This window comes from Ursus maritimus, unplaced genomic scaffold (assembly GCF_017311325.1).
Source record: "Ursus maritimus isolate PB19 unplaced genomic scaffold, ASM1731132v1 scaffold_16, whole genome shotgun sequence".
Taxonomy (NCBI): domain Eukaryota; kingdom Metazoa; phylum Chordata; class Mammalia; order Carnivora; family Ursidae; genus Ursus; species Ursus maritimus.
The window spans coordinates 43,241,669-43,269,474 of NW_024424008.1; the positions used below are offsets into that span (position 1 = coordinate 43,241,669).

A 27,806-nucleotide genomic window follows, 5' to 3' on the forward strand; every position below is an offset into this window, starting at 1 on the left:
GAGGCTGCGGAACATCTGAGAGCCTGGGTGAGCCTCCCGTCACTTGCCGAGTTTTTCTAGGTGTGTGCTTGTGACTTTGGGCATATGGCCGTGTCTGCAACATCTTTTAAGTATGCCTCCTTAGCCAGTGTTCAGTCTAGAGTTCCCGGCATGTGCGGCCAGAAGAGCAGAGCCGACTCCACCGCCTCTTACAGAGGAGGAGACAGAGGCCAAGAGGAATGATGTGTGTGTGTGGTGGGGCCGGGCAGTACTAGTGAAGCAGGGATTGGACCCGAATCTCCAGGTTCCCTGTCCCTGCTGTCCTCCACTGCACTACCCCCTGCCCCCTATCCCCTACCAGTAAGGGAGCTGCCCCTCCCGGGCCTCAAGGTTTCTTCTTGAAATGGAACATGGTGCTGTAAGTGGAGACAGCCTGGCACTAGCCCCCAAGGAAAAGGAGCGCCTAGAAAGCTGTTGAGCTATGCTAGATGCCCTGAAATATTTAGAGCTGGAAACCATGGGCTAGTTGCCTGCCGCAGGCCTGCCCATCGTGGAGCCTGGAAGCTCCTAAGAACCTCTCAGGGGCCAGGGGTCTGTCCTTCTCCTGGATGGAGGGTGCTGATGAGCTAGAAACATTTGTGAGCACAGACTGAGAGCTTCCCTCCCCTCTCCCTGAGGGCACTGTGGGGCTCCATCCTCGTCCCGCTGACGCCCTCCCACGCCTTCCCGAGGGTCTTCGGAAATGTTCACATATGTGAATTCTGTGGTAATCTGAGGGTGTTTGGAGCTGCCTAAGGGAAGGGGCTGGTCTCCAGAGCCCTGAGGGGTGTGTGTGTGTGTGTGTGTGTGAGAGAGAGAGAGAGAGAGTGTGTGTGTTTTTTGGTTATTTTTCAGGAAGAGAAGGAAGTAGCAAGCCTGGCCTGATCTGAGTCTCTGACCTTAAGTGCATGGAGAGGCACTGGACGTGCAGGTGTTCATTCAAGGACTATTTATCAAGTGTCAGCTACATGCAAAGAGCTAGGAGGTGTGGGAGGACAAACGGAAGGAGGCAAGATCTCCTCTCCAAGGAGCGCTATCAGTCGGGGAAGTGATGGCCCAGCGGGCAAGAAGAAAGAGAAAGGAAGGTTCCAGAGGGCACGGTGCAGGGAGAGAGGGCTTTTGCTGTGCCTGCAGGGCATTCCCCTTGGCTTCTCTGCTACCTACACCTCACCGACCCTGGCTTTACCTCAGATGAGGGACCACCAAGATGTCTTTGCAACAGAAACACTCAGAGTCTCTCCACTTCACGCACACATGAGGCGCCCAGATCCATGCTTTATTTTTGCCAAGAGGGTCAGAAGAGAGCCTTCGGGGGAGGCAGTCACTTCAGGCCGGAGAACCAATGCCTGTTTTCGTGGCTGGCTCTTTGTCTGAGTGGCGGTAAACATCCAAGGAAGGCAAGAGCAGAGTGGAAAGGGTTCCCGAGGAAAAAAGAGGATAGAGACTCCTTGAGATGTCAGAAGAAACTTCTAGAATGGAGACGTTTGAGAGATTAAAATGGTGTGGAATCTCTTTTGGACCCTGAGGGACAAAAGGAAATCAGGATATTTCAGGGGTGTGTTAGGCTCAGCCTTTCTTGGAACTCTGGCAGATGAGGTAACTTTGGTTGGGGCCTCAGGACCTGCCTTCAGGACCTCTTCCTTGGAGCTCCAGTCTTGGATTCTCCTTGGCCTGGGAGAAAGTGAACCACTGTGGGGCTGTAGTGCCAGCAGCCTCCAGAAGAGGGAGCCTGGGGGCAGAGTCTGGGGTGGGAGCTCTCTCTAGGCCGGTTCTCTCCCCTCCTAGGGGCAACTGGTTCCCTTTAACCTCGGGTTTGGGTCTTGGGGTAACCTCATTCCACGGATGAGAAAGTCAGTAAAGGCAGAGCAGAGGATGCTCAATGAGGAGGATTGGGGCTACATAGAGGGGTCTTTAATCTGCATTCTTTTGTTCGCTGTCCAATGAATGGGAGCTGGGGTCATTTTAGAGTTGCTGTCCCTAGAAATATTTGCAATGGCAGGAGGGCTACCCAGCATGGGGGAAAGGAAAGATGGGTAAAAGCGGTCTGCAGCCAGAAGCAACCACTGACGCCCAGGCTGAGAGAAGATTTTTCAGTCTGGAGTCTGACAGGCTGTGAGCAGGGGCCAGACCCTCCTCGCCAGAGGACACAAGAATTATTTTCTGAGGACCCAGATGGCCTTTGCCCCTCCCCTCCCCCTCTCTGGGGTCACCACAGGCCACTAGGCCACTAACCCATTGCCCTCTGGGGGCTTCTCCTGCCAGAGAACAGGAAGACTTTTCATCTGGGGCTTAAGTTTCGTGGGTTCTCTGCTCATTCAGGCACAGAAGCCTCTGGAAAGAAGACACTGGGGGAGATCCCACACCCATCTCCGGAAGCTTGCTCTTTTCTTCACACCACTCCACAAGCACAGGCACTCCACCATCCTTGGGGAATCCCACTGGCTAGGCTTGGGGGTGCTGAGGGATGTGTGGAACCACTCTGGAGAGGAACGTGGGGATCCAACTTCTCTTGTCTGAAACTGGGCCCGGTGGGACTCCAGAGTGGGTGGGGGGAGCTCCTTGAGCAATCCCTGGGTGCCTGGCCCTTTTTGCACGTTCTTTGAGAGTGCAAAGGAGAGTAGCAGGCCTGGGCTCTAGAAACCCAGCCTGGGGCTTCCAGCATTTGTCAGTGGCTCAGAGAGGCTGCTCCGCCCTGTGTAGAGGCCCCAGCGCTCTGTTACCAGACACCAGGGCACTCAAGGGAGCACAGCCAAGACAGCAAATGGAGGACACACAAGGAATGATTTACCATGGAGAAATTTCCCATCACAGGCAGGCTCATGTCAAAAGATTGTTCTTAATGCTGAGAACCTTTATTATAGGACAGCTGAGGGGGGGGGGACCCCTAACACAACATTCAACCCCACAATGATATCCAAGAAGAACTAATTCGTGTCACTGATATTACCAAAAGGAGCTAAACCCGCCATTTTATAGAGCTCAGGAGCCCAGTAAGGCCGTGTTGCACAGTTGCGGATGGGTGAGGGGGCATAAAAATCACACCCCTTTAGTAGGAATGGGCAGCCCAGGGGCATCCACTCCCTGTCTCCTCAACTCTTGCTCCTCCAGCCCTTCGAGGTGAGGCCCGGGGTCTGTAGCCCAAACTCCAGTGTGTTGACAAACAGGCTTAGAAAAAAATAGCAAGCTCGTTAGGAAGGAGCTCATTAGGACTTGTTGACATGAAACCCATTAGACCAATTAACATTCCATTAACGGCCTGGGGCACCAAGGGGTTAATGCTGCCCGGCAGTAATTGGGCTGGGGTGCTGGGGTTGGGGGCTCAGGGCCTTAAGGATGAGAAACAAAGTCTAATTGGGAACTCTCTGGCCAGCTGGCCCGACAGCATTTGTTCTTGCCCTCTGACCCTAGCTGAGACTACATTGTATCCGGTACCCACTTAGGGAGGGGGGACGGGACAAGCTTCCCTTTGGCTCCTCACAGTCGCCCCTCATTGCCCTAGATGGGAGACTAGGTCTGGATGTATTTCCACCCTTTTGGACTCTGATAGTCCCGTTTTCTTCATCCATCCTTGCCACCACCCCCTTCTGGTCTAGTTTCTCTCTTAGCACCCAGGGAAGAAAGTTCCCTCTCCTCTCCCCGGTGACATGTGCATGACCCACGCTTACAAAAGCTCTTTGGAGAAGCTAGGATCCTTGAGGCCCCAGGACCTGATTCATCTGAAGAGTGTTGTTGTTTAGGCCAGAGGGGTGGGGGGAGGGAACACTGGCCCTGGGTCTTTCTTCCTTCCTCCCCTCCCTGCCATCCTTCCTTCTCCAGAAAGGAAACTAAGACACACTGTGGAGGGCCCCACAGAAGCCCTTCTCTTCTGTCCTCTGACACACACCAGCAGAATTTTCATTATTTTCCTTCCCTCGATACAGATAGAGGCTGTGGAAGTCCCATCCCCTGCCTGGGCCTCGATTTCCCTGTTTGTAAATTCCCATGATTGAAGCCTGTGCTCAGGGTCAAAACGTCTGGATTCCTCATCTAGCTCTGCCACTTCTCTGTGGCAGTACAAGTCATGTTCCCCCTCTTGGACTGCAAAATGAGGGATGTCACCAGAATATTCTGAAAGTCTTTGTCCATGGTTAGCCTTCAAGACAAGCTTTGTTGAACGGAGTGGAAACAGTTGGATTGTAGCTTCATTTCAACGGCTCCCAGCTCAGGGCTTCTCTTCCTCACTTCCCATTCGAGAGTAAGGGAGGGAGGCCCCTGAGGCCGGAGAGCCAGGACCCCCAGCCCAGAAGCCCCCAGGTGGTTACCATCCCACCCCCTAACCCCAGGCCGGGGAGGGGGCCCTCTGAGCAGCTGTCCAGGCCTGGGTTCTGACGTCTAGACAGATTTGCAGGAGGCTGAAATAACAGAGTGAACTCAGCAGGAGGGACCAAAAGGCTGCGTTAGTAACCTGGCTGGCTGCAACTTCTCCCTCAGGAGCAGCCGCCTCAACCCTGGCGCAATCCGTTTATTTTCTTTCAGCCTAGAGCCTCGTCCAAAACGATAGTCTCTGGTCCCGCTCCCTTCCCAGAAGTGGCCTGTAGGTGGCGCCTTGGAGCCCCACTTTAATTGCATTATATAATAGAACCTGTTTACTAAATCATGTAATCAGTCGCCTTAGGATTTACAGCTTCGGATGTGTATAGAGAATTGGACTTTGAGTCAAATTTAAAAACAAATAAAAATGAGAGGCAGCTGTTGCTGATAGTGTGATATTCATCTTTTGGAAACAAATTCACCCCACTGCTATAAATTATGCCTGGAAAAAAAGTGTTGTTGGTGGGAAGGAGTTGGCTAGGTCTCCTGTGCTGGCAACTCAGAGCGATGAATCTTGAAATAACGGTGTCAACCTGTCACTGATTTCATGTGACTCTGTGGATTTATCTAAAGAAACGCAGGGGTGCGTGTGTGCGCACACACACACACACACACACACACCCCAGATTTCTTTGCAAAACCAAGGAAGGGCTAGAAATCTCAAGCTTTAGAGGAAACACTGTGGTCACTGTGCGTGGTGTAGGGAGTCAGCGCTGGGTGGTGACGGGGTAGGACCAACGCAGGGACAGTGGAGAGCACGGAGGTGAGAGGAAGGGTGTACCTCGGGGCTGGGAAGCCATAAAATGTGAGAAGGTCCAGTTGACATGTTGCAAGTGAGGGAGAAGTGAAGGTCCTTGAGGAATGAAGGGGAAGGGGCTAGCCCCCCAGGAGCCCACCAAACGCTGGACCAGGTGCTCTAGGAATCAGGTGGTAAGCTCAGGGGCCCGAGGATTCAGGTGACAGGAATGCGGTGGCCTCGCGGATGCTGCTTTGCCCCCATCTTTCTGACCTGGGGTGCTGGGGGCGAATGGAAGTCCTCTAGTCTTGTAAGAGCAGGCTCAGAGTGGGGCGTGGGAGCCAGGCAGGTAACTCTATGTTACTGAAGGAAGCACAGGTGGAAGGGGACCCTAGCAGGCTTTGCACTCAGGATCAGACCCCTACTGTCCTCAAGGCTGGCTGGCTAACAGTCCAAAATGAGCCACTGCTCCACCATGACCCAGGTCTGCAGGGACCTTGCACCTGCCATAGAGCCGCAAGTCATTGAATGCCCCAGCCAGAAGGACCACTTCCCTGGTGCCCCTCTAGTTCCTGCGTAGACTTCTCAACAGAAAATAATTCTCTACTGACTTCAGCAAGATAGCAAGTGAGGCAACTCAGACCCCTTGGCCACCCATAGCTCTCTGAACAAATGGTCATTTGCTGCCTTTCCGAGAAGCCTACTTGGGTGGTGGTGCCAGGTCATGCCCTATTATTACGATGCTGGTCTCCAGGGAACAGAGTGGAGATGAGCAGAAGCCAGGGTGAGCTTTAACTAGGACCGCTGGCTTCTGACTCCCTGAGAGATGTGAAAATGTCACTCTCCCCCCCCCCCTTTCTCTCTTCCTTCAGCCCTTAACTGCCAAGTGGGGCAAATGGTCTTTGGAAGGGGTAAGAGTCTTTTGTGAAATCGGAGAAGCCAGAGACCCTCCTGCTCCCCATACCAGGAAGATGGTCTCCTCCAAATGGCCCTGGTCCTCCTTCCAAGGGCCTCCATTCCTCTCCTTTCCCCACCCCCAAAGCCATTTTACAGTCTGGTCTTTATCTGGAATAACAGTATGTCTCCCATGTGTGTGGCTGGGTCAGCATATCATTTATGCACTCACTGACCCCAGCGGAGAGACCCTGTCCTGGGAGGAGGGGTGGTTACTACCCACCCTGGATCCCTCCGGGCACACAGTTTAGTGAGGGGATCCTCAGTGGTTACAGAAGACAGAGGAGTCCACTCCGCCCTGGCCGTGAGTCGGCCTGCTGGCAGTCACGGACCCACATCACCCCCTGACCGGCTTTCCCAGAGAGGAGCCCCCCACCTTGCCCTCTTGCTTCCTGCCATGCCTCTCTGATTCACGGGGGTTCCGAGAACATCAGGGCCCAGACTTTGGGCCCATCAGGGCTGCCACCTTGCCCCTTGACTGCCCCAGTTTAGCTCTTTTGCAATGTGGCTTCAGATGTGTGGACCAGGGTCCGAGTTAGAAGAGCGACTCATGCTCTGCCCCAGCCTTCTTTCCTGCCTGCCTCCTGCTTCCCCACACCGGGGCCAGTAAGTGACAGAGCCCTCGCTCTCCTCCCTGCCTGGGCTGTCACACCTTTCCTGGCTTCAAAAAGCTGCTGATATATTTTACAAACTGAAACAGCAATTTAATTCCCCCTGATAGCAGCAATTGTCCATTAGATCTTCCTACCGAGGAGCTTTAACAATAATTCCTTTCATCCGACTGCTTGCTTCTTCTTGATCTGAGAATCAATCCCATAAATAGCAGGCAAGAGTTTTCACATTACTCTCCCCCTCCAGCTTTTAGCATTTTGATGAAGATTCTCATCTCCTCTTAAAGCACTTCACAACTTGGCAATTTTTCCCCCTATGGTTCCTTTAAACAAAATAAAACAAAAAAACAGAAAGGGGGAAAGCATGCCAGTTATCAGGATAAGTGCAGGCCTTGCATGTGTCTCATAGGTAAGTGCTTTGTACCTTTGCCTGCCTGGAGGCAGGGGGATGGCAGCAATGACCTCCAACGGCCACCCCCTAACTGCTGAAAGTGGGTGCTGCTCTGCCCCAGAGGGGCCCCATGATAGGGCCCTAAATTTCACACTCAGCCATGGTCGGATGAGTGATGCTCGACTCCGAACATTTTCCCCATTCCAGGAAAGCCCTCCCCTTGGTGCTGCATCTCAGGAGTGGAGGCCGGGAGGCCATGCTGCTGCCCTGGGGTGGGGTCCACGTGCGGTTCCGTCAAGGAGCCTCTCCCTGGGCCTGTTGCCAAGGTCCCACCCATCACTCAGGAGACTCTTGAACCTAGAGCTGGGATTCTGTCCCCTCTGTTTCACTGCCAGCCCCCTTCGGCTCTACCCAAATAGCATGAGTGAGAGAGGTGGGGAGGAACAGGGAGAGGAGAGAGCTAGAGGCCTTTCATTCAATTCTTTCTCTTTTCTTTTAAACCTGCAGGCAGTCCCAACGATCAGGGGCAGAGGAGAGCCCTCCAGTTCTTCTGTGGCTACAGAGGGGGTGGATTGCCAGGGCACCTGGGAGCCCCAGCCTGCTCCCCCAAGACACCATCACGTGCTCTCTTGTCTGTACACACACACACACATACAGAGAGAAACAAATCTAAAAATGAACCCAGGGACCGAAATCCCCCTCGACAAACCTGATTCCCAGGTTTATTATTATTTGTCAAGAGCTGACGGCAGCCGCTGCTCGGGAACAGAGCTGAGAAAACAACACGGGCTGGGCCCCTGAGGCTCACAACTCAACAGAGACAGAGGAACAGCTCAGATGCTGGGGAGCCCAGATGGAAGGCACGCTTCTGTTCTGGAAGGAGCGAGGCAGCCACCTCCTTGCTGCCCTATCTGCCGCCCTTCCTTTTAGAAATCTTTCTCTTTTCTGAGGCAGGCACACAGGGAGGACGGCACTCCCGGGGAGCTGGAGAGAGGAAGGAAAGCAGGGGTGGGCAGGGAGGGGGCTGGAGCCACAGGACTGGGCAGAGGGCGGGGGTGGCCTCCATAGAGATAACGGACCCTGATTCCTAGCCCATCTGTCCCTTGTGATGCTTTCAGATTCTCCGGGAACCAGAGGCTCCGTAGAGAATCAGCCGGGCCCCTTGTCTCTTAGGACTATACAATGTCCTCTGGCTGGATGATACCTGGTTCCATTTTCTAAAAAATTGCCTCCAGAAAAAAACGGTCAAGAGTCAGGGTTGTTGAAGCAAGTGGCTCTCTGGGCTCAGTTTATCATGGAAAAGCCACTCATCCCTGATACTTCCTTACCCAGCTAATGGAAGTCCTTCCTCCTGAGGCCTTTGGGGTGGCCCAGGTGAACTTCTGAGAAAAAGGAGGGAGACCAGGCAGAGTCCATAGCAACAAGGTCAACCCAGGGAGGAAAGGCTGCCCAGGAGCCTCCCCCAACCTTGGTCCTCACGGCTGTTTGGAATGAGAGAAGGTACACTGGCTCTGTGTTCCTCATCTGTCAGGAAACGGAGCCCCAGGGAAGAAGGGAGGATGGTGTCCGCAGGAGCAAAAGAAAAAGTCATGCTGGGCAGTGAGCCCATTCCTGGGCCTTGCCCACCGGACTCCAGCCCTAGCTGAGCAGACACACCTCCTATCACCTTATGAAAGTTTTCCTCCATGCTTTTTGCTGTACTTCTCATCTGCCATCAAGGTCTCTGTATTACACTCTCTTGTCTTTTTTTCATCAAATTTTTGCTCAAAACTCTACTCTTCGGTGAAGCTGAAGTAGAGCATGGAAGCATGAATGATCACTACGTGTGTCTCTGTGTTATGGGAAATCTGCTTCCCACCCACATGTCCCATCTTGCCCATTGAGCCCTGTGCTCCCCCATAGACAAGATCATGGCCCTTCCTTGAATTTCCTTTCTAGGGGGCAGAAATCCTGTGCCGTATGATTTCACAAGCTCTATCTCCTTACGGAGCTGGAAGATGTACACAGTTACAATTTAATTTCTTTGGCTTACTACTAAAATGTAAAAGGAACAATCAAATCTGGAAAATAGAGCTCTTCAAAGTCCAGCAGTCATTTACACCTCAGGGAGGGTGAGTAGGTCACCCTGGAGCAAATTTTGATACGGGTGAGATGGTATAGGGACTGAATACCGGCTGCTAGTCATTGAGCTTTCCCCACGCCCCCGGCATTATGCTAAGTTTCTGATGCAGATAACCTTGTGTATTTTTCCCAGCCACCGCCTGGGGTAGGCAGGAGGGCTGTGCCCACTCATGGATGTGAAAACTGAGGCTTAGAGCACCTGAGGAAGTCTTCCAAGGTGACCCCTGGTCTGCTTTCAGAGGCTGAACATTTCACCTAGAAGTCTCAGGGTGGAGGCGGGGAATGCCGGAGGAGGCGTGAGCCCCCCTGAAGTTGGGAGAAGTACAGAAGAGGCAAGGGTGATTGTGGAAACAAGCTACGGATTGAGTTGCGCCATCCAATACAGGCTGTCCTTTAACTTTCCCATGCCCTGGATTTCCGTGGATTCTATGAGAGCAATCCACCAAATCTGGGCATTTGTACCCCGTTAATGCATGCAGACTTCGCACCTTTGGATGGGGGACCACTTAGAGAGCTGCGCACTTCTGCCAGCCCCGTCAGCTTCGGACAGCAGCGTGCACCCACCGTTATTTCAAGACTTCATTGCGGTTTGCTCCCGCTATTTCACAAAAGTGAGCGGAAGAGGGGCCACTGGAAGTGCTGATGGCGGCGAGCAGAAGCAGGGGTCTCATGACCATCATGCCACTTGAGACCAAGATGAAAAACATGAAGCATGCTGAAAGAGGCTCATCTTGAGTCTCCATCGTTGACTCACGGGACTGTGGGTTCAATTAGGAAGGGAAGGAACGCAATTAAGGGACGCACATGAAATGATAGAAATCCATGGGGCAAGACTACATCGAAGGGGCGGTGTGTAATCGGGAAGTTGATCGTGAGTTTTAGCTGTCAGGGGGTCGGAGTCTGGGGATGCCTGCTGGGCCAAAGCGGGGCCAGCCAGGGCCCTGACCCCACACTCCATGGCGCTGGAGCCAGGGCTCTGACTCACAGTGACTGGGATTCCGTCAGCGTCTCCTTCCTGTCAGGCCAGGTGGGGCCCCTAGGGCGGGGTGGGGTGGAAGGGAGCGTGCAGTCTGCAGTCCATCTGCTCTCAGTGGCTGTCTCCACTTGGACTTCTTTCCCCGCCCTGCCCCACCCCTTGTTTTCCAGGGACCACCCACAGCTGCAAAGAAGTCCCTGTTCTGCAGGAAGTATGCCCATGACTCACAGGCTTGGAGGCACCTGGCTCTAGCTTTGGAAAGCCTGTCCCATTGAGCAGCATGGGCTTTTTCAAGTTGGGGCGGCCCCTCTTTAGGGGGCATCCCATCTCTTATCATAATTCCCTGAGTTCTAGCTTTCTCCCCCTGCAGAAGTCCCCTCCTGCTCACCCTCCTCTCTGTCTGCTTCCTCTCCCGGCCCAGGTTGCTTCTGGGCAGAGGTCTGAACGTGTGACCAGTGAGGACATCTCTGCAGGCCAGCTGCGGGGTTATTACCCACAGCCTCCCAAGCAGGCAGCAGCTGAACAGAAGTGCAGAGGCCCAGAGCTGTGTTCTCCTTCCCCCTGGCTCCTGCATGTCCTCTGCCAAGCCCCAGCCCCTTCAAACCCCAGCCTTGGAAAGGGGTCTGGAGTTCTTTGGCTTCTAATAGGGAAACCTTTAGTCATCTGCTGGCCCTTTCCGCTGCACTCAGGCACCAAGGAGAAGTGTTTCATAGTAGCAGCAGAATCTTTGAATACTAGCAGCTTGTCTGAAAATTAGAACTCACCTCAAACCTTCATTCTGCCTTTTTTGCAATGCCAACTCGTGTTCTACTGTTGAGCTCTCATTCCTGCCTTTGGTACAGAATCTTTGTGGACTTGAAGTTCAAAATTGTGTCTCTACTTTCCCCTCTTCTCTCTCCAGTAAGAGGGGACCCCACTTCCCATGGCAGGGCAAGGACCAGGGGATGGAAGAAGAGAGAAGACAGTGGACTCTGGCTCTTAGGGACCAATTAGGATGCTCTGACTTAGAACAGAGAATGATCTTCTGGGATCTGAGCCCTTGTGAATCTGGATCTTCCAGTGTCTGGCCCTCTCAGGGAAAAGGAGTGAAGCATCTTGGCTCCCAGATCTAGAGATTCTGTCCAGAGCAGGTTGGTCTGGGCAGTCAGGGGAGCTGTGTGTGCAATGTCTGCTCCCAGAGCCAGTCTCTGGGGGTGGGGAAGAGAAGCAAGTGGGAATTCTCATCCAAGATGCCTCCCCCAGGGCAACAGGTAGACTAAGGCTGGGGCAGATCCGAGCTATCAGCAGGGCACTCTAATATTTTTCTCTTTTTAGGGCCTGGCTGTCTCAGGTCAGAGCATCTGCTGTGCAGAATTGCGGAGGGAAGTCTGCTGTCTCTTTGTCCTGGAATTCATAAAAGTGAAAAAAAAAAAAAGATCTGCCATGGTCAGGAATTATTTCACTAACGGGAGCTTTGTGCGGAGGTGAGCTGAGAAGATGTAGGGAGCAGAGATGAAGAGGAAAGGAGGCCCATGTAAGAATGATTGGGAAGGTCAAGGAAAGAGGTCCCCCTGGGGGACAGGCAGAGGCTGCTGAATAGAAGAAAGGTTCAGGGAGATGTCTGTCATGGGAGGCTGGCCACTGTGGCTGCCCTACTGCCCAACCTCCGCCTTCCCCTCACTTCTCGCTCCTCAGCTTCTTCCCCAATTCCAGGAGCAGCGGGGACCCAAGGCTGCAGGGCAGATTGCCAGAGGACCAGCAGAGTGGAAGCACCCTGAGCAGTCATGAGGTCTGACCTCTCTGTTCAAATGAGAAAACCTGTCCAAGTCCACGCAGCGAGCTGAAAATAGGGACCTAAGTAGAATCTAGGTCCCAAGCAACAAATTCGATAAGCTTTTATTGAGCACCTACTATGCACCAGGCTTTGTGTGGGGCAGTGGAAGTTCCAGGAGGAAACAGAGACAACTGAGCAGGACAAACAAAGAAATAATGAAATGACAATTGCCCTGAGCTGAAGTAAGACAGGTGACTTCAGATTGAAAGTGGTCCCCGGGTGTGAGCAGGGGTAATGAAAAAGGAAAGGAACAAACAAAATCTCAAGTCTCAGCACACAGTGGTGATGTTTTCGAACTTGCAAAAGAAAAGCAAACTGAAAGTTTCCATAAATTCTCATTGTAGGATCAGAAATAGGAAGACGGTAGAATAATGTCTTTGAAACCTAAGAGAAACAGGTTTTGAACATGGGATTCTGAGCTCCATCGGAAGATCAATCAAGTTTGAAGGCAAAGTAAAGTCTGTTTTGGACACATAAGAACTCAGTTTATTTCCCATCCATCAATATCAGAACTAATTAGAGGTGGTATTCCAGTAAAACAGAGGAATCAGAGGAAGAGAACAGCGTCCATGGAAGACATGGCCCAGTGTGAGCCAGTGGGAGGGAGAGGGCTGGAGGGGAGCAGGGGGCAGGAGGCACATGTGGGGGCTCTCAGAAGATTCTCCTGCAGTGGCCAAGTTGTAATGACAGACGGTTCCATTTCCTTTCCCCTGGTCAAATCACACTGTTTAGTTCTGTGGTTGAATAAAATTTCTATCTTACAATCAACCTACAGTTGGAATGCAGAGGGAACTACAGTGATACACTGTAGATCTTCTTAATCTGTAAAGCTACTATTATACTAAATACATAAAACATAGAGTTCATGATCTATAACCCTATGTGCTATACACTGTATACCATGTAATAGACACACTATATTCTATAGAATACTACATATTAAACATAGTGTCAAATATGGTTTAATAAAAATTATCAAACTAAACCAATTTGGAAGGGGAGAATGTGGGCTAATTTCCCCAGCTTTCATAGCAAGCAGTGAATAAATAAATACATAAATTAAGAAAGAGGAATTTAAGTATATTATATAACAGCAAACACCAGCCACCAAATAACTAAAATCAGAGACTATTCATTGTAGTTGACTTTGTGTCATTTGGATCTTGTGGGTAGAAGTAGGGGAAAGAAGGGGCCCTTTTTATTCTACGTCGTAACTCTTACACTATTTTCCCCTCACGCACATACTTTACTTCTCATTTTAAAAATACCTAAAATAAATAATGAAACGTCCACAGAAGAGAATACTATGCAGTGGTTAAAAACAATGGAGTCAATCTATTTTAAACTGGAAAGCTGTCCATTACATAGCTTAGGTTCAATTAAAAAAGCAAGTTTTTAGAACAGTATGTAAAACATAATATTTAACTGTGGTTTGCTTAAGCACCCGAGCCAGTAAGATAGTCCCTTTCTGTGTTCTCCACCCTAAGCCAAGGGGCCTGCTTTCGGAAGTCTTCCTTGTCTCAGATTTCTGTAAGATGCACCTCCAGTTTTGCCACAGGGAAGAGCTATTGTATGTCTGTTTCAAGTAACAAATGTCAGTTTTGGACGATCCAGACTGGCCTGGATGCAGCGGCGTGGGAGACGAAAGCCTTCCATGGGGATAACAGGCTGGGAGGAAGCTTCTGGGGAAGGAGCATCAGAGCCTTACAGATGTCAAGACTGAAAGGAACCTTGGAGAGCGCCTGGCCCACCTCCCGCATTTCACAGATGAAAGGACATAGGTGAGGCTTGATAAAAGGTCACTCGGTTAAAGTCATGTCCAGAAAAGAGAACTGGGCTGTTGAAAGCCAGGGTCAGGAGCCAGCCCACGAGAAGTGGAAGGCTGGAATGGAGGCCTGAGGCCAGGGCTCTGCAGAGAATCCTATAGGGAGATGGCGGGGGGTGTGTGGGAGGGGGTGGGGGGGTCCCCTTCAGGAGCTGCTCAAGGTGCAGATGGCTTGACTTGGAGGGGAGACCTGGCAAAATCAGACCAGATTGCCCTTCCTTAGTGTCCCCAGTAGCTGGAAAGGCGCAGCTTGAATTCGGGCAGGAGGAAGCATGTTGGGGCTCCTGGGGAGGGGGCCGGTGAGCAGCTGACCTTTACGGGGCGTTTATTACACGCCAGCTGCTGGATGAGGTGCTTTCTCGTACATTATCTCATTTAATCCTCAAAGAAGCCTTCTAAGGTAAATACGATTACCCCAATTGCATAAAGACAATGCTACTCAGAAAACGTAAGTTACTTAACTTGCCCCAAATCTTACAGCCAACGAATAACAGAGCTAGAATTTGAATCTGGGTGTGTCTGGTTCCAAAGTCCCAGCCCAAGAGATTAGAGGCTTCATGAAATATAAGTTAGCCAATTTTTTTTTAAAGATTTTTATTTATTTATGTGACAGAGATAGAGACAGCCAGTGAGAGAGGGAACACAAGCAGGGGGAGTAGGAGAGGAAGAAGCAGGCTCATAGCAGAGGAGCCTGATGTGGAGCTCGAACCCATAACGCCGGGATCACGCCCTGAGCCGAAGGCAGACGCTTAACCACTGTGCCACCCAGGCGCCCCATAAGTTAGCCAATTTTAAGAGGGGAAACGTCCTTCCCAAACCACGATACAACTGATCCTGTTCCCTTCCTGAGCCTCACACGTGTGATCCAGTCCCTCTACGCAATCCCTGAATGTCCAGGCACACTGGCTGGTTCCTGGGGACTAGGATTTACGTTTGCCCAACAGGGCTCTGAAAATTCCCACTGTGGAGGGTACCAGCACAGCTCTGAGGACTGACATTGCCTCCTGAGGACACAAAGTCCTGCAGTGTCAGGGCGTGGGAAGGAGCTGGGCTGGGGTGGAGCATGAGTGCAGGGAAGACAGGGAAGCTGGAGTCCCGAATTCTAGGTTTCGATGTGCTCAGCCCCACACCTGTCCTCCACCAACCTCAAGGGCACGCTAATGGCTCTCTTGGCCCCTCCGATGCTCCTCCCCGCCTCCCCCTGTGTCTCCCTAGGTATCTTGGCCTCCACCGAGCCTCTGACTTCAGGGGGAGGCAGGCAAGCCCAGGAGAGTATGTCGGGTTAGGGTTTGTCGTTGACACGTGGAGATCATTAACGAGGCTTATTTTTAAATTGTAATTGCAAAATGTAAATGCTCCCCAAACTGATGTGTAATTGCTACCCCCTCCGCCCCAGCCCTTCCCCTCTGGTGCCAGCTTTGCAAGGAGAGAATTAGAAAATAAAAAGGGGGTGGATTATGTAAGCAAAACGATTTTAAAAAAAGAGAGCGAGAGAGCTAAGAATTTAAGTGAGACAGCTGGCGGCTCCTCTGATTGCCACACTTCCAGCATTAGCTGCAAAAATTGTCCTTGCCGACTGCACCAATCCCAGCAATGGTGTCAACTGTGTTTAGTCCCCGCAACAGACCAGACTGGCACGCAGCAAGATAGTCCGGTGGGCAGTGGGGGAGGGGGATGTGGAAGGAGAGGGAAGGGGAGGTCAGGGGGCCACATGAGGTCGCCTCTATGTCATCCACGGAAACTTTCCATTCTATGGAAAGACACGACCCTCGGCAGGCGTTAGCAGTCCCTCAACCCATTTCCATCCTTCCCTTTATTCGAGCACGTAAGGAGGGCAGCACCACCTCCATTCTCCCAGGCATGTTCTGGCGTGTGTGGATCCCAGCATCTGCAGCCTTGGCGTGGACAGAAATAGGACTCTACCGAGTAGTTTAGCAAGACAAAACTCAGTGCGATCACCAGGCCCAGGGAAAGCCACTGGACTTGGCAACACCTGTCCACACTGGTTCACTGGGAGTCTCTAACCTGGCCCTTTTTTTTTCTCTTTCTTTTCTTTCTCTCTCTCTCTCTCTTTTTTTTTTAACCATCTCCCCATCTTCCTTAAGCCCTCACCACAGCTATTGTCTGCAGTGATCTCCCTTTGACATCGCTGTGCACACAGGCGCCAAAGGGTGTTGAAAAGATTGTCCACCTGTCCCTGATACGGGCATTGCCGAACCCACACTTAGGGTGAAGCCTTGAGCTCCCTGCATATGCCTTTTTTCTCTTTGCCTCTGGCTTTTACCTCTAGGAGCCACAGCATGCTTCAGCATGCTCCCCACCCCTTAGTACACCTAAAACACAGAGCTCCCCAAATGGCCAGACGGCATAGGAACCAGGACAAGCATTGTGGGCCAGTTCAGTCTGTGTGATCCTCTGGAATATGTGTGGCCTTGCTAACTGGGGGAGCTGGCCCCAGGAACATTCACCTTTCTGATTAACTGTCTCTCTCTCCCTCTCTCCAGGGAAACCAGCTTTCGTGAGGAATTGGGCAATGATGACTGCCCCCAAAACGAAAGCTGATGACCTGTAAGGTCACGGCAGCCCTGAGACAGCAGGGACACTCACAAAAGTCGTGGGCAGTGTCCTTTGGAGTTGGGGCCCAATCTCACCATAACAGAGCCAGCCCCTATCATGGCATACTGGAAAGAAAGAAGGGTTGTTTGGGATAACTGGATTTCTAAATCCCTGCCTATACTGATACTTACGTCTTTGAGATCATGAAGTTACTTAAGGGGATTTAAAAAACCCTATCTGATAAGAGGATTAAATGAGATTCTCCATTCAAAATGCCTTATACATTCTAAAGAACTATTTCTCAGAGTTCATCAGAAACACCTGGGATGCAGTTTCTTCTGTGTTCTTCTGTGCAGATTCCCGGTCTTAACCTCGGCTTAGAAAATCAGACTCTCTGGTGGGAGGCCCAGGTACTGCATCTTAACAAAGACCCAGGCGGTTCTTAGGTGATAATGCCTGCTCCAGAAAAGTTACACAAAGGTTATCGTCATTGTGGATGTAAGCAACAGCCCATCCATCTGCATCGACAACACTTGATTGTTTCCAGACTATGGGGAAGAAGAGAGAGGTGCACAGGGATGAGACACAGCTCTGGCCCTGTCCTCAACGAGCTGAGGAGGAAAGATGAAAAAAAAATAATACAGTATTGTGGGTTCTAAGCTTGTCTACGCTAAGTGCCAGCTAATGTGATGGGCTGCTTCTCGAGGTTTTCAGAAGAAAAGGTCATCTGCCTGGAGGGTTTAACTAGGTGTTTAAGGATGGAGAAGCATCTCTTACTGTTCGGGTGATCCTGGCGGACTCGAGGATGGCCCTCAGGAGACTCACTCCCTCTTCTCACTCCTAGCTGGGCCAGAAATTCTTCCTGTCAGCTAGCGCCAAAGCACCTGTAAAAAAGGGCAGAGCAGCTCTCAGAAGGGATTAGAGGCCCCAGGTGATCAGAGAACAAGGGGGCACCCGCTCGCTCTGGCTCTGAGGGATATAGGCCATCTGCTCTACGGACCCCCCTGCCATATTTACGATGCCAGTGTCTCTCCTTGGTGTGGCTGCTCAGGCCCACCGAGCCATCCCTGTCACAGCTGCAAGTGCCCTGTGGTCACCTGTCTGGTTTCCTGATATCAGCTGTACACGTGGCCCTCTCTCCCCCAAAGTGTGGGCAGGTCTCTGAGGGATTCTGGGCCCTGGGTAAGGCAGAGCTGGCTTCTTGTTCTCAACGGCCTGTGGGCAGCAGGGAGGAAGAGTTGGGAGGGCAATGGACCCCAAGCAGAGACTGGTAGTGAAGGACAGCCTTGGCCGAAAGTCAGCTTTGGCTATACTACTTACTGACTTATCTTTAGATCGAAGGGAATTATTTTGGTTCTCAATATTTGAAATGAATCAAGACATTCAGAAACTGAGGTTTCAGGGGCGCCTGGGTGGCACAGCGGTTAAGCGTCTGCCTTCGGCTCAGGGCATGATCCCGGCGTTATGGGATCGAGCCCCACATCAGGCTCCTCTGCTATGAGCCTGCTTCTTCCTCTCCCACTCCCCCTGCTTGTGTTCCCTCTCTCGCTGGCTGTCTCTGTCTCTGTCGAATAAATAAATAAAATCTTAAAAAAAAAAAAAAAAAGAAACTGAGGTTTCTGATCTGTTCGGTCTACACTGTTCTAAGGCCTGGCCTGACGCTTCCCAGACACTCACATTAGTTTTCTCTTTGTGGATCGAGTTGCTAATTTGACTCCAAGGAGGCTGCGTTTGGGGCAAGGATGGCCGGGTCACGGGATGGCAGGGGGAGGAGGGCGGCTTGATGCCTGGGCTGCATTTTCAGGGCCGCATCGGGGAGCACTTTCAGCCAAGAGCCCCAGCCTTACAATCCGAGGTAAATGCATCTTTAACATTCACAGTTCCTTCCTAGTTAACACCATCTTAGTCTCCTTGTAAAAACACATTTGCACCTCAGTAAAGAATGTAATTAACTAGTGACATGACAACAGGAGGAGCTAAACAGTGGCCTGGGCTGGGAGCTGCAGCGGGGAAATGGAAATTTAGACATTTGCCTGAACAAGACTTTCCTGCCTTCCTTCCCGTGTGTGTGTGTGTGTGTGTGTGTGTGTGTGTGTGTGCACATGTGCGCACCAACACAGGCACCACTGGGGGTGAGGGGGGCAGACACAGCATCCGGATCCTGAGGGGGTATGAATTCTCACCTGCAGGAAAGAGTAAGCTGGGATACGCTAGGAGGACGGGATGAGCTGAGAGAAGCTTCCAGGAGAGGGAGGTTGGTTAATGAATTTCCATTAACAAAAGCTTACCGGGTGACACAAACCCTCTGCCCACACTCCAGACTCCTCCCAAGAGGAGCCGAGGAATAGAGACAGACTGAAAGCAGCAGGAGGGTCAGGCCCCCCTGGCCAGTGCCAGCCCCGAGACAGCCAGCCACACAGAGAGGCCCAAGGGATCAGGACCAACGGAGGGAGGACATGTCCTGAGCACCAGATTACTCTTGCCCTGCTCCCCACACCCCCAGCCTGTGCCTCCTCCCTGGAGCCGTGGGTGAATTCTGTGAATGGCTCCCAGTTCTCTACCCCACTTCCCTGGGCCCCCCCAGGCAGCAAACCCAGGAGAGGTGTCCTATTCCTCCTTCCCCGAGCCCCACCTCATTTCACTCGGCCACCACGTCCCATCCCTTTCCAGTCAGGGCAAGAAGATGGTCTTCCCTCCTTTCCATGCCCAGTGACACAACCAAGGACGGGCCCTGTCCCTGGCCATGCCTGCCAGGCCCCTCCTCATCCCCACAGTTTGCCCGTCTGGCCTGTCAGCTGCCTCCAGACTGAGCTTCCCAGGCAGACGCCCTCACTTTGCATGCATGTCGGGCCCCATACAGGGCAGGACCTCCCTACCCCTGAGGGGTTTACCGCGGGGTCAGCTCCTTCCCCAGAAATTTCAGTGACTCCCCTACTCAAAGAAGACACCAACAAAGGTTCACTGATGGCATTTTACCAAGTGCAGCCTTCAAGGTGTCTGCAGTCTGGCCCCAAACGGCCCTGCGGACTGCTCTTTTCTTCATCACCCAGAGGCTCTCTGCCCTCCATCCAAACGCGAGCATCTCCCATTCTCCAAACCTGTCCCACAGCTTCCCGCTTCCCCTGCGGCCCCAGTTCTATATTTCTACCTGACAGGACCTTAGCGATTCTTCACTATCCAACTCAAACATTCTGGCTCTTTCCTCTAGAACCACAAGTAATTTTACCTCCTCTGTGTTTCCAAGTAACATGCTGTTTATCATTCTCTGGAAGCTCTTGCCACATTCTGTTTCATGCTATAGTTATCTTAGGTATTTTTCATCTCTTTCCAAACTGTAAGCTCCTCATGGGCACAGACCCTGTCTTATGTCTGTACTTTTTCAGTTTACAAAGGACTTTCATATGTCATATCTTCTTTACCTCTTAAAGCAACCTCTAAAGGTCACTATTTTAATACAACTTAATTTTCATTATCTTTACAAAACAATATATGCTGATAAGTACAAAAAAGATAAGTAAGAGGGAGAAAACTTAAGTTAGTTGTAATCCCACAATACAAAAATAACCACAGTTAATATGTAGAATAAAACTCTTCTTTCTTAAAAACAGTATCATGCTATCTAGACTGTTCTGTAGTCAGCTTTTTATATTTGTAACATACAAACACCTCTGCATATAAGGAAAATATACATTATAATCCTACTGGCTACATGACTTTCCATTTCTGGATGCACTACAATTATTCAGCCAAATTTCTATCATTTGTTGTCTACATTATTTCCAGTTTTTGCTATTATAAATAATGCCCATTCTTACAGCTGAATTTTGCTCTAGACTTGATCATTGTCTTTTTTTTTTCTTATATGATCATTGTCTTAGAATAAGCTTCTAGATGTGGAAGCTGCCAAATCCAAAGGTATGTCCACTTTTTAAAATTTTTACAAATCACTTAACAGGAAGGTCACACCAATTTACATCCTATCTGCAATGTATGAGAGATGCCTTTTTCTTTGCCAGGTGGTTGTTCCCATTTTACAGATGTGGATAATGAGGCTTAGACAGGTCAGGTACTGGGCCTTGCCTCAAAAAACAGCCAGCAAGTGGCATGTCTTCTGACTCCAGACATTGACATTTTGCGATTCCAACCTCCCTGCTTGTGTTTGCTCTTGTATTTGTTACCCACCCAAAGGGAGCGCCTGCGGTAGTAAGTGCTGAGTAAATGCTGGGCTCCCGGAGGAAAGCAGAGGCGAATGTGCCCTGAGTTGTGGGGTGGGCCGTTCTTGGGAGCTCTGTGGATGTCAGCCTCCCCTGCCTCGTTTCCCAGGGGTCTGGCGCCTGCTTGGCAGATGAAAGCTCTGTTCTTGCGGAGCTTTTTACTCTTCCTTCCTCCCCTCTTCCACCCCTCTGGGCAGGTGCACATTGCTTCAATTTAGCCTCCGTGTATTATGAACCTACCATGTACTGAGGTCTGGGCATACGAAGATCACACACACACAGGCACGCACACACACACGCACACGCTCTCCCTGTCTTTGAGGTGCTCACAGTCTAGATAATAAGGAAATAATTGTGTCCTCCAATGTGTGGATGCTGCCCTTTCTGGTGGTTGGCCTCCCAACCCCCTCCTCCACCAAAGTCCACAGTGGCAGGGGTGGAGGAGAGAGAGGGTCTGGGTCAGGGCATGGAAGGATGGAAGCCCTGCCTCCCGGCTCCTTCGGCCTCTAATTGTGTCCTTTCTTTTCCTTTTTTTTTTTTTTAAAGGTTTTATTTATTTTTTTGTCAGAGAGAGAGAGAGAGAACAAGCAGGAGCACAAGCAGGGGGAGGGGCAGGCAGACAGAGGGAGAAGCAGGCTCCCCGCTCCCCGCCGAGCAGGGAGCCGGGACGCGGGACTCCATCCCAGGACCCCGGGATCATGACGTGAGCGGAAGGCAGATGCTTCAACGACTGAGCCACCCCGGTGCCCCTAACTGTGTCCTTTCTGACTGAGGGGCCAGAGCTCCTTCTCCAGGTCCTGGTGCAGCCACATGCTTTCTGTGTCTGTCTTTCTGCTCTAGCTCCACCTCTGAGAGCTAACCGGGAGCTCTCTAACCGGGCGGTCTCTAACCGCCACCCCTAAGGTGGCACTGAGGATCCAGAGCCCCTCAGGAACCAGTCCAGAAGCCAACCCTGCCCCGCTCAGGCACTAAGTACATATTTGAGGGAGGCAGGACGGTCCGAGGTGACACCAGCATGCCCCCACGCAGGGCACTGCGTCAGGGCTACAATAGACACAGATTTCTCCTTTCCTGGAACTGACAACTACCTAGGTCCCAACAGCCTGGAGAAAAGCTTCGAGGCAGAAATATAGCTTGTAATCTCCGTTCTGTCACTGCCAGCGATTCCTCTGAGCGTAAGGAGGGTAAGGCATATGACAGAAAGCGCTGAGGAGAATGAGAGACAGTCTGGGGTTGGGGGGCGTGGGGAGGAGACTGCCTGGGGGTCGCGGCCACCCGTCGGATCCAGGTGCAGCTCTGAGAGCCATGCTGCCCCTCCACACTCACGCCTGCCTTGCCTGAGGGAGGAGCCGGAGAGAACACACCACCCTCCTTCCTGTTGACAAAATCCTTCTCCTCTAGAGGCTAGCGTGCGGCCTGTGACACTACTGCCCGGGTCCCAAGGACTTGGGCTTAATTAACAGGCAGCCTGACAGGCAGGGAGGCAGACAGAAAGAGAGAGAGAGAGAGAGAGATGGATGGGAAGACATGGGCCCTGTGTGAACCGATGGCCCAGATGTTTCAGGGACAAAGAAGGAAGCAGAAGCTTCATCTTGAAGATGATGTCCCTTCTGTCCCTACAAGATCTCCAGGAGATCCAGCAGCCTCCACCCCTGGTTCTCTGGCTCTGGCCAGGCCCTTCCCTGCCTGCCCAAGTTTTAAACCAGCGCACTCTCTGACAAGGACGGACAGGCTTCCCCAGAGAACACCTTTGCCTGTTTCACCAACTCGTACTTTTTGTAGATGAATAACAGTGGCGAACACTGAGCCTCTGAAATCTCTGGCCAGAAGCCTACACCAAAGGCCTGTCTCCTGTCCATTCTGGGAAAGCTGCCCTATCCTGTATCTACCCCAGGAGCCAAAAGCATCAGAGTCATTGTCTCCTTCGGCCTAAGAGCCTTGCAAGAGCCTGTTCTCACTCTGGAGCTCACCCTAGGGCCTGTTCTGGTGTCAGTGCGGTGATGGAGAGACCCTCAGGCACCTCCCCAATGGCAGACATCTGTGAGGGTCTAGGGCTGCTCTCACCTCCTTGCTGGGGTGACCAAGCCAGCGAAGCATGGCAACTCGTTCAAGCCTGGCCATGGGTTTGCTAGGTGATGTGGGTCAAAACCCTTCACCCTTTGAATTCTGTTCCATCATCACCATCATCACCATCACCATCATCATCATCATCAGTCTCCACCATTGTTACACCAAAGGCTGGACCGGACAGTGCGATCTCATTTTCTGACTGGTCTGGATCAGCTGCTGAACTCACCTGTCCCAGTGAAAGCCTCACATATCACCAGAGTGACCAGGCTGGTCTCAAAGAGACCAGATTCACTCCTCTAGGAAGAGAGGGCCTCCTCGGAAGCTAAGATGATTTATAGACTTGTTTATACTGATTCTCCCCTGCTCAAGAATCTATAATGGCTTGCCAGGGCCTAAGAAGACAAAATCCAAATTTCATTTTGTCCTCCCCAATCAGCCAAAACCTACCTCTCTTACCCAATCCCCTGGATCTTTCAACCCAAACGTTTCTCCAGCCAGGCTAGGCTGCCACTGTCTCACGACCTAGTGCACACTATGTCTGAGCCCTGTGCCCCCCTCATGAGGCCACCTGCCCTTCTGGAGGGCCTTGGGCTCCCCCTTCCTCTCTGCTGTCCAGCTCCATCAAGGTCCTGCACTCACTCAGGTCCCCTTTCCTCAAAGACAGGATCAGGCTCAAGTCTTACCTTTCTTTGACCTTCTGCAACTGAATGAAGTCAACCTTGTGCACTCCCACCCTGTGACTGGCCCTCAGGGTTACTCTATTTTGTGACTTTCTACATTCCGCGTTAATCTGAATCTCCTCAATGGCATCATACGTCTTTGAGGACAAGATCTGTGTTTCTATTTCTTCTATGCCCGCCATCCATACCTAGGTTAGTACTGTGTCCTTGTAGATCATGGAAAGTATCATTCCTGTCACATGAGGAGGGACCGCTACTGGAAAATACTAATTCAGATGAATGTTTAATCAGTTCAGTTGAAAGTTTGCTATTTAGTTATCATTACTTATTGCCAAAGGCATTCTAATTCATTATATTTCAATGTGTCTCTGAAGGAAGAGCTTTTGACCAAACTATGGCTTATTTCAGAAGACTCCTGCACTAATATTAATAAATGAATGTGGAGGGATAGTCCAACAGAATGGAAAAGGTTTTCAAGTCAGACAAACTTGGATTCAAATCCTAGAGCTCGCCCCTCCCAGCTGTGTGACTTCTATAAGTCTTGGTTTTCCTATTTCTGTAAAATGCAAACAATAACAGCTAACTCACAAATTGTTTATTAGGATTTTATGGTATTACATCACCCATGTGATGTGCTTAGCAGATAGTAAGGTACTCAGCGCTGACCTAGACTAGCCTTTCAGAAATGGTGACTGTCGTCATTAATGACAATGGTGGTAATGACAGTTTGCTCAGATCTTGTTTGGCCAAATCCTACTCATCCTTCAAGATTCAGCTCTGTAACATTTTCTCTTCATATCCCCCTATTGCACACAGGGTAAATCATCCCCTCCTTTCTGCTCCCCTAATAACTGGGACCATATCTCTTATACAATGAAGTCCGAAGTTCTTAGCCATGAACTCCAGGCTACATATCTCATTAAGTTATCGTTATGTGTTCCTATAGGTGTCCTCCCATTAAACTCTGAGTTTCCTGAGCAAGGTGATCCTCACATTCGTGCTTCCAGCTCTGGCCCACCATCAGGCTCAATGTGTACTTATTAAATGAGGTAATGAATGGATGAACAGGAATGCNGGCCCAAGGCAGTCAAGAGACCTGGGCAGAATCTGACCAGACACAAATTAGAGACTGGTGATTGGGACTCCATCATGGAGAGCAAATGTCCCTTTCAATGAAACTAAGACCAGCGTTGACTTTGGAGAAGTTATTTACCTCTTCCAGCAGGATTTCCTTTCTTGGAGAAAACTTCAGACCCATTGGAAACACTTTGTAAATCTCTGCAAAGCCCTGCCTGTCTCCATTCTCCCTTTCTGCTCAGCTGGGCTCAGCCCCTTCCTGATGACTCCCCTGCCATTCCTTTCCTCAGGGCTCTGACCCTCCAGTCTGTGAGCCCCCACTCCCTTCTCCAATGAGCCTGCTGAATGACCCTGGTTCTGAGACAGCCTTCTCAGCCCTGAAAGCTCTCTCCAGAAGCAGAAAATAAGTGTACGTTGGCACAAGCTAACCATTCATTTTTGCCCCCACCTGGAGTGAACTACCATCTCCTCCTCTCTGGCTCCTCTGCCACACCTTGGCTCAGCAATAGCTTCCTAATGGGTCTCTCTGTGGCCCAGGCCATCTTCCACATGGCTGCCGCAAGGATGGTTCTAGAAGCCTAGAACATCCTCTGTGCTATCCTTTTAGCACTTATCCCATCAGACTGTGGTTGTCTGTTTGCCACTCTGTCTACCCCACTAGATTATATCATCCTAAACTGAGTCTCAAGCCTATATATCTCTGCAGAGCCCAATACGTATTTTGGACATATTGGCTGTTCAATAAATATTTGTTGAATAAAGGAATAAGTAAATGTATCTATTCAGCAGAGGATATGTACCCACAATGTGCTAATGTCCTTTACGAAGAGCTATGGTATCCAGTTTATTTAATTCTTGCAACAGCCCTATAAAGTAGGTATAATTAGTCCTGTTTTTAAAAGGGGGAACTGAGGTTAGAAGAGTGACTTTGTGACTTGCCCAAAGTCACAAAGCTGGGTAAAGAGTGAGGTGGAAGAGCAGAGCCCAAGGGGTTTCACGGTGAGCTCCTGAGCACCCTGGTCCACCTGCCCACCTGCCGCTGTCCGCCTGGCCCAAGAAAGGAGGCAAAGACTCTGAGCTGCTTCAGGTCGGCCTCACTTGGGAAATAAACAAGAAGAATTCTTCTTCTCATCATTTGGTGAGTCGCTGACATTTTGTTTGACAAAGAATCTAGGAAAAGCCTCTCCTGGGACTAGTTTTGGGACTAGGCTGTGATAATATTGCTTTATTGAAAAAGGATGCTAGGAACTGAGCTCTGGATGGCCTTTTACATGGAGTAATTTATTCAGGAAATGAGAAATAATTTTTTTTTAAAGAAACACACATCGAACTGCATATGGCCACAAAGATAGGAGGGATGACACCACACACAATCCCAGAAACATGGTCACAGACCCACAAAAGCACAAACTCTAGTTCCCAGTCATGATCACAGTCACACACCCTGTAAGAAGTCAAAAGATTCCCAGTCAGATCAGTACAGAGCCCTTGCAAGTGGATACACCCACTTGCAACACGGTCTCATGGCTCTGGCTTTCCCCTTCAGGCCTTCCAGAGGAAACTGACTTTTCCCCACACATGTAAATTTCAGTCATTAAGGAACGCACAGGAAGCATGACATTGAAAAAATTAATCTCTCTGTGCCCCCCGCCCTTCTTGGGGCCCTGTTCCCTCCCGTAACGATCACGCCACACGTGGAGATGCCGTCAACCTGAAGACCTGCCACCCAAGGCCTAAGTTCCCATTCCTGGAGATTTACACCTTGGGCCTCACAGAGGTTTCAGTCATAACCTGCTCCTGGAGGACAGCAAAGGAAGGATAACAAGGACGAGAAATGAAACGTCTATAAAATTCTCATTCAGATGCCACTAAGAAATGAATCTCAGAAATGGAAGGGATGGTAAAAGGATTTTATCTAAAATGCTTCCCCTCCCTAGGCTGGTTGGGAAGGGTTGGGATTCACAAGGATATCTGAAAGTCAGGAATTCTCTTCCATCCATGGTGAGTTTGACCTGGGTTCAGAGCAGAGCCCAGGATCCCTGTTCTGGTAGAATTTACAACTGAGATACTCAGAGACGCCAGAAACTGCACTGGGAGCCAGGACACCTGACTTCTATCCATAACTCTCCTGTATTAGCTCTGGATGTGACCCTGGCCATATCACTGCCTGGGCCTCCGTTTCTCTATCTGTAAAGTGAGAAAGTTAGGACCAGATTGTGGTTCTGCCAGGGTCTCATCAGAAGGCCCCTTGCTCTGCCTCGGCCAAGTGTCATTGAGATCTCATATGCCTCTGTATCTGCGTGGTGATTTATACATCCCAAAGTGTATCCAGCCGTATCTGCACGGTGATTTATACATCCCAAAGCGTATCCAGCCACATCCGTTAGCTTTGTGCCTGAGCTTCACAGTAACTTTGTGACGCTGGTAGTGCTGAAATCAATACACCCGCTTTACAGAGAGAATAATCAAAACTAAGACTTAAAGTGTCTTGGCCAAGGCTGCAAAAAGAATCAGTATTGATTGAACTTACAAGGAATTCAAATCTCTGGAATATCACTCCCTACTTAAAGGGAAAAAAAATGTATACCGCACCTTGAAAACCCTGGAGTTTGCTCTGGAAAATATTTTTTTCTCTTGCCTATCTTGGACTTGTTAAATAACAACTATGATTTTAAAGCTCCTGCTGCCTTTTTGCATGGCTTAGGATGGAGGCCCAGGGCAGATGGTCTTTCATTTAGGAAAAAGATTTAGCCATCCTTTGGCTACTGAAGGAGGGCCTCCTCTGGGAGGGGAAAGATCAAAGAAAAGGGAACTCAGTTGTTATTCGCTCATTCAAGAAATGTTTATTGAGTGCCTGCTATGTGCTAGGAACTGTTCACAATTGTTAAAAAAAAAAAAAAAGATAAAAATCTCAGCATTCAGGGCGCTTACATCCTGGTTGGGCGAGGGTGGAGATGGGAGTGGTGGACAAGATGATAACAAGACACGTAAATAAGATGTACGGTGTCAGATAATGAGGGCAAAGCAAAAAAAGTAAATGGGAGGGAGTAGAGTGTTCGGAATTTAAAGTTCCCCACTAACTTCCTGGGGGAAAGGAAGCCAGGGCCTCAAAGATGGAGACGTGTGAAACTCAGCAGAAGAGAGCAGAAAGAAGGTCCCAGCAAGAAGGTGGCAGGCCAGACTGCGCAGGAGAAAATGGACGGTGAGATTCCTTCTATGCAGATAGGAGAGGGATCTGAAGGAGTTGCCTCATCTGTAAGGCTGAACTTACCCTTGCTCTGGGCCTCCCTCAGGCCTCTCCTCCCCGGGGAGGCCAGGGCTAGGTGAGTGAGGCCAACGGGGTGTCAAAAAGCTCAGTAATGGAGATAAAAACTGGATCAATAAAAGTGTGCTGCCTAGTCACATTGTAATGCG

General features: G+C 50.5%; 1 protein-coding gene across 2 annotated transcripts in view; it reads right to left on the minus strand.

Annotated features, from left to right (window-relative positions):
- The window catches only part of PKNOX2 (PBX/knotted 1 homeobox 2), a 184,956-nt gene that overhangs the window by 77,328 nt on the left and 79,822 nt on the right, over window positions 1–27,806 (minus strand). Inside the window, exon 2 of one of the 2 annotated variants that reach the window (XM_008688258.2) lies at window positions 17,129–17,235. The exons of the other annotated variant lie outside the window; for it this stretch is intronic. The gene's annotated coding sequence lies outside the window, so the exon portion shown is untranslated. The remainder of the gene's footprint in view (window positions 1–17,128; window positions 17,236–27,806) is intronic. 2 annotated transcript variants of the gene reach the window in all.